The sequence below is a fragment of the Fukomys damarensis genome, unplaced genomic scaffold (genome assembly GCF_012274545.1).
Source record: "Fukomys damarensis isolate Sample0158 unplaced genomic scaffold, DMR_v1.0_HiC HiC_scaffold_3, whole genome shotgun sequence".
Lineage (NCBI taxonomy): Eukaryota > Metazoa > Chordata > Mammalia > Rodentia > Bathyergidae > Fukomys > Fukomys damarensis.
In genome coordinates, this window is record NW_022900915.1 from 6,312,084 (window position 1) to 6,322,941 (window position 10,858).

Consider the following 10,858-nt stretch of genomic DNA (forward strand, 5'->3'; position numbering starts at 1 on the left):
ATATGAAATAAACTTCTATCATGTTTAACCCAATCTGCATATTTAAATCAATCAGTTGTGGAGCCTTAACCTACCCTGTCTTACACAATAGGATTCATAATTAAATATGAGAATAATTTAAAAGTTCTGGATACATGATATGAAGTCGCTTTTTATACAGATCACATTAGTTTACACGCTCACCAGAAATTTATGTGGGACTGTTTCATCCCCACTACTGATACATAATATTTCCTAATTGGTTTTACTATTTAACTTAGTATTATGGTGTTAACACATCTTTGCTGTATTTTTACATTAACAGTACTTGTGTCCTCCCAGCCTTGGTGGGAGAGTTTAAAGCTAAACACTTAGATGTACATGAGCTTCTGTACTAATGATTTAAGAGAATAAAATTCACATAAAAGAACTACATGACCTCGAAGCCAAGTCACCCAGCCCTAAGAATGAGATTTTAAGAGATCACATAAACTTCTCATAGCATGATTTTAAAAGGTAATGAGGACAAAACTAATATAGAGTGGACGCAGACAGCATGTGGAAAAGCCAGACACTTATAACCTTGGTAGAAAACGTACTTAACTGCCTCTACTTTTAAGTATTAGGGTAGGTGCGTGACCCTATTTTGGCTCATGCCGTGCTAGATGAAGATTGCTGAGAGGTTTTATTTTTTAAAAAATCAGCTTTAAAAATGGCATAAAAAGCACAGAAAGTTTCTTTCTTTTGTGGTTCCCTTGCTTCCAGCTTCTGAATACAACTGCATGATACTGAAATTGCAGTGGCTATGGTGGCATAAGAGGAAGAATCAGAGATGCTAACTTCAGACTATGACATTGCCAGGGACTGCCTGGGTCTGTGGTGGTGAATTTATAGGACCCTTGCTGCAGGGGGTGGTTTGTAATCATTGATGGCTCTAAAGGTTTCCCTATCACTGATCTAGGTTTTTCGGACTTCTGGTTGTATACAAAATATAAACCCACATTGTAAGACATTCTTTTTCTTACAAGCAGAAATATTTGTAATTAATACAATATACACAAATACACTCAGCCTCAGTAATTTAGGGTTAGGGTTTCTGGGCCACACTAAAATGTAACTATATTACCCTATCTTAGAGGAAAGGGTAAGACATTACTTCAAATTACTCAATAGAGAGTAAAATAAAATTTGAAGGAGGAATGAGGAAAAATCAATTAAATTTATATTGTTGGTGATTTGTTCAAAAATACTGAGTTTATATTATTTAGCACTTTGCTGCCAAGAATACTATGATGAAAGAGTTGTATAGATTACTTCCATGTAATGTGTACACTTAATAAATAAACTTTTTATTTTTTGGTACCAGGGATCGATCTCGGATCCTTTCACTTGTGAGGCAGGCAGGGAACCACAGAGCTAAATCCCCGGCCCAATAAATAAACTCGTGAAAGAGATGAATACTGAACGGCAAGTGTTAAGAAAAAATTAAGACAAAAATGTAAAAAGAGTAGGAGATTCAATTGAAGGAGTCCACTGTAGATAGACCCCAAAGCTTAAGAACGAGTCTAGCCTCGGAAAACTCTGGAGAAACCACCTTACACACAGAACAGATACACTGTTCTAAAACAAGAAAATGTTTAATCCAATGTGGTTATCATAGCATAAATCAGGGACAAAAATAGAGAGAAGAGAGGAAAAGCAGAAACTACTGTGCACCTGCATTAGAAGGACATGGATTTCATTTTATTTTAATACAGTTCGAAGCTGAGGAGAAGTTTTAGGGAGAGAAGAAAACTGTTCTCATTTACATTTTCAACTGTTCTCCCTGTGTGCAGAGCGTGAACAGCAGCCAACACCTGAAGGAGGTAAACAGCACAGCAGTAATCAGACCACACCTGACGAGCGTTGGCTTCCATGGCTGCGATGGAGTAGAGAAAACTTAATGGTTTGAAAGTGGTTGGTAGAAACAGTGGACTTTCCTTATTAAACGATAAGTTAACAATGCCTTGCAGGTTTATAGCTTGATCATCAATTAAAGGCAACAGCACTTTCTAACACAGAGAACACTTGGAAGAAAAAAGGATATAGGACAAAAACAAGAGGTGTACTTGGATCATGGTACATCTGAAATGTCCTGAAGACACCCAAAAGGAGAGGCTGGGCAAGTATGTTGGCCTATAAATCTGCAGCACATGGAGGAGTAAGCTCTGGAGATGGAACCTTGGATGCTGCAGTAGGCAAAGTGTGGACACTGATCATATAATTTAAGGAAAGTAGGTAGGTAAAGAAGAAAGATAACTCTGGACTGAAGCCTGTGAATGTTGTCAGGTAAAAGGCAGATAAGGCTGGAACAACAGGTTCAAAGATCAAAAGTGGTGAAAACATGAGCCAGAAAATCTGGGAAATATAATACTACGGCAGCTGTAATGGAACAGGATTTTAAAAAGTAGAGAATACTGAGCGTGGTGGTGCACCCCTGTAGTCCCAGCACTTGGGAGGCTGAGGCAGGAAGATTGCTGTAAATTCAAGGCCAGCCTGGGCTACACAGTGAGTTCCAGGCCAGTCTCAACTACATAGTGAGACCCTGTTGCAAAGAACAACAACAACAACAAAAAAGTAGAGAATGATCAGAGAAAATGCGTCAATTATGTTATTGAGGGGAGTTTACACATATCCGTTAGCCACAGCCATGGTCTGGAATTTGATAATAATGAGATCACTGGCAACCTTGACAGATCTATTTTATTGAGCTGAGAGAGGAAGTGTGTTGCAGTGAGTTAGAGAAGATCAATCATATTTTTTTGAAGAAATTTGTTTCTATAGGGAGCATAAAAATGGGCTGAGATGTATAAGAGGAGAGGAGTTGGCACAATTCTGGAACACAGGCTCTGGAGGGATGGAGGGGTCCAGAACTCAGGTAGGACACGTGGCAAGAACAAAGGTGTGAGCCTGGATACTGTGCTGACCTGAAAGGCTGTCCCATTATCCACATAAAGAATGATGAACAACTGCACTTACCAACTGCACTGCCATGACCATTTGCAGGACATTGGGGATGACAATACTGTGACAATGAATTCCAACCCAGGCACAGTTAAACAGAAAAATTAAAGCCAGACAGAACGTGGTAAGGGAAAATGTTGCTACTCTGTCTAAGGCTGTACAATTCCAAGATGTTAAGATGAATTATGGAGATAATGAGAGTTCAGGGTTTGGGAAAGACTTTATAATTTTGCTTTTCTCTTTCCTTTCCAGGAGTTTATTGAAAAATGAATCAGACTCAGTCATGGACAGAAACTTCCTGACAAGATACATGGAAATTCTGAAGTTCAAAACATAATAAATCACACACATCTTACTATCCTCAAAAGATGGTCACGGTGAAGAGAATGTACTAAAATAGAAATATGTCTCTGAAAGTGTATTCATTGGAAAGAAAAATAAAACTGAGCTAGAAATACCAGAGCAGGCCAAAATTATGGCTACCTTGAATTTTTAAAGTATACCAAGATGCGCCGGGGATTTAGCTCAGTGGTTCTGCCGCCTGCCTCGCAAGCACAAAGACCTAAGCTCGATCCCTGGTGCCAAAAAAAACAAAACCAAAAATAAAGTATACTAAGATATGAGAATAACAGATATCTAAAATAGCATATAAATTATACACAACAAAAAGAAAATGTAATTAGACAAATAACTCTTTCATTTGCATATTCCAAAATTAGTTACCTACATGCTTTCACTCACATTCGCTGCCTTCCATTTTCAACGGAATAAATCTCTCATCTTAAAAGAAGCCCAACTCTCTTCTGTGCTCTGGATTTCATTCTTTCCATGTTTCAATTATCCTCTCTTTGAATACAGCAAAAATGTTCCCTTTCCTTCTGGGTAGTTCTCACCAGCATTGAAATGTAATCTAATGTTTCTAATATTTCCTGTCTTTAAGAAACTCGTTTGAACTCATCTAAAGAATTGACAGACTCAGTTTTTACTAGCAATTTGCTTATTAAATCCAGTAAGACCAGGCTTGCATCCCTTCTATTCCACTGGAACTGCTCTTGTCAAAGTAACCAAGAGCCTTTATGTCATCATATTCTCTATACTGATTTCCATTACACTCGACCTTTTAGAAATATTTAATATAGTCTATTATTCTTTCTAGAGCTTGAAACCTAAATTTTATGTCCTTGTAGGTCTAAAGTTATTTAGGCAATTTCATTTGTCTCAATTTGATATTAAGCTATTTTTTCTTAAATTCTGTTATTTCAGTGTCCAGTGTTTTCCCTGCCTCAGTGAATGTCATTTCTTATCAATCTCATTTCTATATTCATCTTTTATTCAACCTTAATTCTCTGTCATCGGTCCGATTTTCTACTAGCTCTTATCTTCCATCAGGAAATCTCATCTGTTCCTACATTTTAAATATCCTGTGTGGGGGTCTCTCATATTTATATATTTAACCTTCTCTCCTATGAGATTCTGATTAATATATGCAACTACCACCTGCTTTTGATGCCTAATAAGCATCACAAACTTTAACACAGTAAAAACAAGTCATTGTTGTCCATCACATTTCTGTATTATTCGTCTCAGAAATGTCACTATAGCATTGCCCAATACTCAAGCACAAAAGCTAGAAGTCAATTTGAATTTCTGCCTTTTCTTTATCTCCCACATCTAATTTATACAAAGTCTTTCTTGCTATTGCCTCTAACACAATGGTACATTCATCTACCATTCCCATTTATAGCACTCATTTTCTGGAGCAGGGTTCTTTATCCTTGGCACAGCTGAAGCCTGGGGATTTACCTCAGTGGTGCCACTGCCTGCCTCGCAAGGACAAAAACCCGAGTTCGATCCCTGGTACAAAAAAAAGCAAAACCTTGGCACAACTGATAATTTGGATGGAATCAGTTTTCATTGTAGGGAGCTGTGCTATGCATTATTGAGTTTTTAGCACCATCCCTGGCTTTAAATAAGAGATACCAGTAGCACCCTTGTTCCCAATTATGACAACCAAAAATGTTTCCAGACAATGCTAAATATGTTCTGGTGCAAAAATCACCACAGGCCAAGCAAGAGCCACTGACCTACAATAACATGCCATTTAGTCTTACCTGTAAAAACGGACCAAGCTGGTCTCCCTTCTTGTATTTTGACTCCCTACATGCAATTCTGCAGAGTAGCAAGATGGGTCTTTTGGAGTCATAAACTAGGTTATGTCATTTCCTTGATTAAATCATTCCATTCAGAAAAAAAATAATTTTTTTGGTACCTTTCAAAGTTCTACTGGATATGACCATAAGCTCATCTCTCTAAGTCTCACTTTGTGCAAATCACTGTGTCCTGACCACAACCACGCCATTCCTCAAATCCACTGGCCTTGTTAATAAGACCCTCTACTTGTTCCTTTCTGGGATGCTTTTCTTACCACTCAGATCTTAGTTCGAAATGCCTGCTAAAGAACGTAGTTTGTAGATCATCTATTTAAACGATCCTGCAACCTTTATCCCTCTCAGCTGTGCTCTATGACATTTTCTTAGGCTTATCAATAACTTGAGTTATCTCATTTACTTGTTTATATTTATTGCCTACCCGACCCAGGAGACTAAACTCCATAAAAAAGAATTATCCTTCTTACCACAGAATCTTTAGTTCATGTACTTATTTATTGAATAGATAAAAACAATGATTTCATTTTATTAATGCGTTTGAATAACATGAAGGAGATAGTCACAGATGAATAGGCAAAAAATCAAGCAAAGAGCTTCAAGTGGCATTATAATAACATAATAATAAGCATCCTAGCAATACTTTTTTGCTATATAATCTCTACTACGCATTTATAAGGTCTATCCTGGTTCTAAAATGTGTTTGGTATCACTGGATTTCACCACATTCCATCTGTATATAAAATTCTATCTTAATACTCTTTCTTTGAAAAATGTTGTCAGAATTCCCCTTGGAGAAGGATAAACAAACTGCTTCATTATTTGATTTTCTTTTGTGTCTCATTATAGTTTCAGAAAAATACAAATGGAGGTAGACAATCTTGTTTGGAGCCTGGTGGGTAAATCTAATAATCCCAGGATGAATTTACAAGGTAGACAAAAAAATCACTTACAATAGCATGTTTGGCTAAATACAACTTTGATTTTTTTTAATGTAGCTAGCTGAAGATATATTCTGTATAACAACTCTTCAACAAATACTGGTAGTGTAAGTTTTCCAGAGATTGTGAAAAGCAGTGAACAAAAGAACAAGTCTCTACCTTCATAGTATGTACAAATGGTGAAAAAAAAAATGCAAAGACAGAGAAGAAAAATGAAACAGGAAAGAGGGATACATTGCAATCTTAGTATTTGGTATTTTAGGTAACACAATTAAGGAAGCCCTCTTTGATTTGAGGAACAGATTAACATAGAGCTAAATTAAGTGAGGAAGTAAAAGCTGTGGGCTGTTTGGAGAAGAGTGTTTTCTGGCAGACAGAATGGCAAGTAGCAAAGCTGAAGGACAAGGCAGAGTGGGGCTGGAGTACCAAGTGATTGGAAAAATTACAACTGGAGACACACATTGGATTGGACTTTTAAGGTAAAATTTATACACATTAAAATCCACAGATTTTAAGTACAACACTGAAATATAAAATATTACGATCCCAAAAAATTCTGTGAGCTCTTCCAATCATTTCAGCCATCCTATAGGTGATCCTTTTTCTGATTTTTATCACGAGTTTCCTTTTGTCTGTCTAATACGAATGGAATTTTATGTGTTATTTTGTGTCTGACTTTATAGTTTTTTTTTTTATTTATCCATGCTGTTGTATACAAAAGATTACTTCTTAATTTTCAGTTCTGCTTATTATTCCATTACGTGAATATATTGAGTCTCGGGGATATTGAGTCATTTTCAGTTTTCAGATACTGTGAATTTATATGTGTGAGTATTTATACGCAATTCTTTTGGTGGACATGTTTCTTCACATACTGTAGCATACATAATCCCTTAGCTACTGCTGGCATGTACTAATTAGATTTTAGAGTTTCTTTGGGATACAGTCCCTCCCTTCCTAATCATGCCAAGTATTTCTATAAATGGGTTCTGTGGTTAATTAACCCTATCTGTGCATAGGTACCAGGAGGGAAGGCAGGTAAAGATTATAGGTGGGCTAATGTCTTTCTGGGGAAAATATCTGTATTGTTCTTAAGACATACAGAAATGCTAGTCACTAAGCTCAAAGCAGGTTTTATGGTCTGATTTCTCAACCATGGCTTATACCATGGAGGAACAAATACGCATTTTTCAAGACTTTCACCATCTTTAGAACTCCGCTACTCTCATTAGCAAATCCTGGTCTAAGTTCTCAGCTTTCTCGTCTTCCCACTGAAAGAAGGGACTTTCGATGGTGCCAAAAAAAGCCTTCTAGCTTTCATGCTTAGCTTTTAGTTGCCAATTGTCTTTTTGTCATCTTTTTCTAAAATGTCAGTCAAGCTCTGCAACTGTTGCTCAATTCTTTTACTCCTCTCCCTCCCTCCCCATCTACCCCGCTGCTTCTTTCCCTTGTTCTTGTCCTTGCCTTGTGGTACCTGAGACTGAACTAAGGGCTTTCACCCTGAACTACACTTCCTAATATTTTTTATTTTGAGACACAGCCTCACTAAAATTGCCCAGGCCTGGCTCAAACTTGGTCCTCCTGCCTTGGTCACCCGAGTGCTAGGATTATATCATTACCAATCCTCACTACCTCTATTATAATCTGCATTTCTCCCAAATTTGGCTATGTTGGATACAGTAACAGCATCCCTTCAAATTAGTATAAAGTCACAGTTTACTACTGATCAGAGTGTTAGCAATGGGCTGTTTGCACACCACAGGGACTGGTGGCGAGCTACTCCTTATCATTCTCATAGTGAGTGATCCCACCTTAAAATCCCATCCCCTTGGCTTTCTCTGGACACTCCTAGCAACAAACTTCACAGGTTTGTTTCCCTGGAAAGCAAATTCTGAGACGAAAATTAGAATGCTGAAGATTTCATAAGAAGTGCTATTTTTTTTTTTTGCCAGTATGTCTTCAAATATTCCTTCTGCTTGACTCTGTCTTGCTTTTCCCTCTTGAACTCCAATCACACATAGGTTAGATTATTTATTAGTCCTACAAGTTACTAAATGTGTCTTCATATTTTCACAATCTCTTCTTCATATTAGACAACTTCTGTTCATCTATTTACAATTTTACTAATCACTTTTCTGCCACTTGTATGTTCCAGTTTTGCAAGATATATTTGGTTATTATCGTCATTTCTATTTCTGTTGATAATGCCTGTCTGTTGTCTCATCAGTATCCTTTCCTTTAAGCTCTTAAATTGTATTTATAATAAATCCTTTTAAGGTTCTGTTGTCTTAGTTTTAACATATGGATTTCTGGAGATTTGTTCTGTAAACTAAAGAATTTTTGATGAGTACTGTAACATAGTCTAAAATTATATTACCACTCTGTCATATGATAAATGTAGTTCAAAAACCAATGTAAATGGTGTAAATGAAGTAAACGGGTACAAAAGTCAAACAGTGGTCACCATTTATAGTGAGTAGCAGTCAAATGACAGTCTCAGGTTGCAGCACTGGTGTGGATGACAGGAGTTGGTCTTGCTAATAAGACCGGAGGTGGGTTAGAAAAAGGAGAAAATTAACAGATTAAAGCCTTGGTTATCGTACTCAGGGACTAAACTGAGATTTTCGTTTGCTTAGAAGTTAACATAAGAATGAGACTTTTCAGGAATGGGGCAAAACCACAAATTGTGTTTGGTTATGTTGGATGTGGCAGAGGAGGCAATGAAGTCTGGAGCTCAGGGCTGAGACCCTGAATGATATCAATGAAAGGTACAGAGACAGCAAAGCCAAGGGCCCCAAGCTAACAGGTGTGAGGACTGAGCCCTGCTGTACTTAAATATTTAAGGGGTTCAGGGAATGAGGAAAACATAAGGAAAGAGCATGAAAATAAAGCAGAAAAAGAAATACGAGAGAGTAACATCCAAGAGAAGTGAAGATTATGGCTCAGAATAAAAGGTGTCATCAGCTTGTCAGATGTTGCTGCTCACTAGAGAGATTGTCAGGTCTTTGTTTTGCTAACCCACTGAGCTTTCTGCAGTATATTAACATATTCATCAATACTTCATATTCTAACTTCTTGAATTGCTTGGAATTTAAATTCTAAGACAAAGTGCTTAAATTTTATTTAGCACACTCCTATGAGGTCATTTTGAGCATTTTATCCATAAAATGATTTTATCAATTAGGATAGTCTAATTCTGTTATTAGAATATCGTATGCACTGATGCCTTCCTGAAACATTTACAGAAGTTACTCCAATTATTACTCTAGTAGTTGGACTCTTAAGAAGTGCAATTTATCCGTAAAATGCATACTAACGTTACTTTGCTAGTAATACAATGACGCACTGCTTGGAACACTGTTGGCCCTTTATAAGAGTGAACGTGCCCATCCAATAGCTATTCTATTAATGCACCATTAGTAAAGAGACTGCAGCATTAAGTTAAGCAGGAAAAGGCCAATCTCAGGAAGCACAGATAATATGACTGAAAGTTAAAAACTTGTGTAAAGAACTCTAAGTAGAAATTCAGAGCCACGGCAGAAAATTGTAGAAATGCAGAGGTAGTTGTTGAATTCTGAAGCCCGGGCTAATCGCTAATCTCTAACCTGTTCCATTACAGAGGGCTCCAGTGGTACCAGGGATCCAACTCAGAACTTCACACCTGCCAGGCAAGCACAGTGCCGCTGAACTACGTTCCAGGCCCTGGAAAGAACATTTTTATAATTAGTCCGCTCAGATTAGGTGTTTTGTCTGTAATCAGTCAGTCTAGAGGAGGTACGTTTCTCTCATTAGCACAAATCAGCACACGTGCATAAACATCACTGGAATGGAGTAAGATCTGCATAAATATCAGTTTGGGTCTGACAGATTTAGGCAATAGTTATACATGGCATCTCCCAGAGGCTGATGAGAGAATCAAGGTATTTCTGGTAACTTGGGTACAACAGGGTGAGATCAAATGACAGTGTCCGCATTATTTTTAAGGCAGTGTACTTCTTAACGAACACTTTTCCCCAGCTATTTGGCCATATCTAGAAATACTTTCAACTGTCATACTATGGAGGTGGTGGGCCCACCGCATCTAGTGAGAATAGAGGTCAGCGATGAACATTAGTATCTTATAAATGTATCCGATAAACCCCCTTAAGAACTATCAATTCTAAATGTCAACAGTGCTAGTTGAGAAACAAGGCCTTTAAAGTTACTACTTTATATTTATACTAATGAGCTTATCTCAGGCTAAGAAAACTTTGTTCGTCTTTTTTTTCTTTTTGATTTTGGTTTTTTGAGACAGGGTCTCACTATGTAGTTGAGACTGACCTGGAACTCACTATGTAGCCCAGGCTGGACTCAAACTCACGACACTCCTCCTGCCTCAGCCTCCCGAGTGCTGGGATTACAGGCATGAACCACCACGCACAACTTCAAGTCTGTTTTTTTTAATTCCAGCTACCGTGCCTCAGATAGCAGTGTGATAGGATTGTTTTCGTTTTGGTGATTGCTCACTCAAAAACAGGTATTCTCTGTTTTTGAATAAAAGTCCTGATGTTTCTACTGCAGCCTTTTTTATATCTTGCAGTCCCAGATCCAAGGGCTCCCAGAAATTAGACTGAGAGAAAGTGATACTAAGACCTCAAATTCATTATTGGAGATACCCCTTCAAAGGGCCTGAAAACGACCTCAGCACTGTGACCCAAGGCGCTCCTCCCCGCGCCCCAGTCGGCCTGGCCCGCTCGGTCTCCGGGAGGCCCGCAGGACCCCGCGCAGGCC

At 37.9% G+C, this 10,858-nt stretch overlaps 1 long non-coding RNA gene across 1 annotated transcript in view; it reads right to left on the reverse strand.

Annotated features, from left to right (window-relative positions):
- The window catches only part of LOC104864306, a 78,669-nt gene extending 68,881 nt beyond the window's left edge, over nt 1-9,788 (reverse strand). Inside the window, exon 1 of the long non-coding RNA XR_004518255.1 lies at nt 9,694-9,788. This is a non-coding gene — a long non-coding RNA (uncharacterized LOC104864306). The remainder of the gene's footprint in view (nt 1-9,693) is intronic.
- Between the last annotated feature and the right edge of the window lie 1,070 nt (nt 9,789-10,858).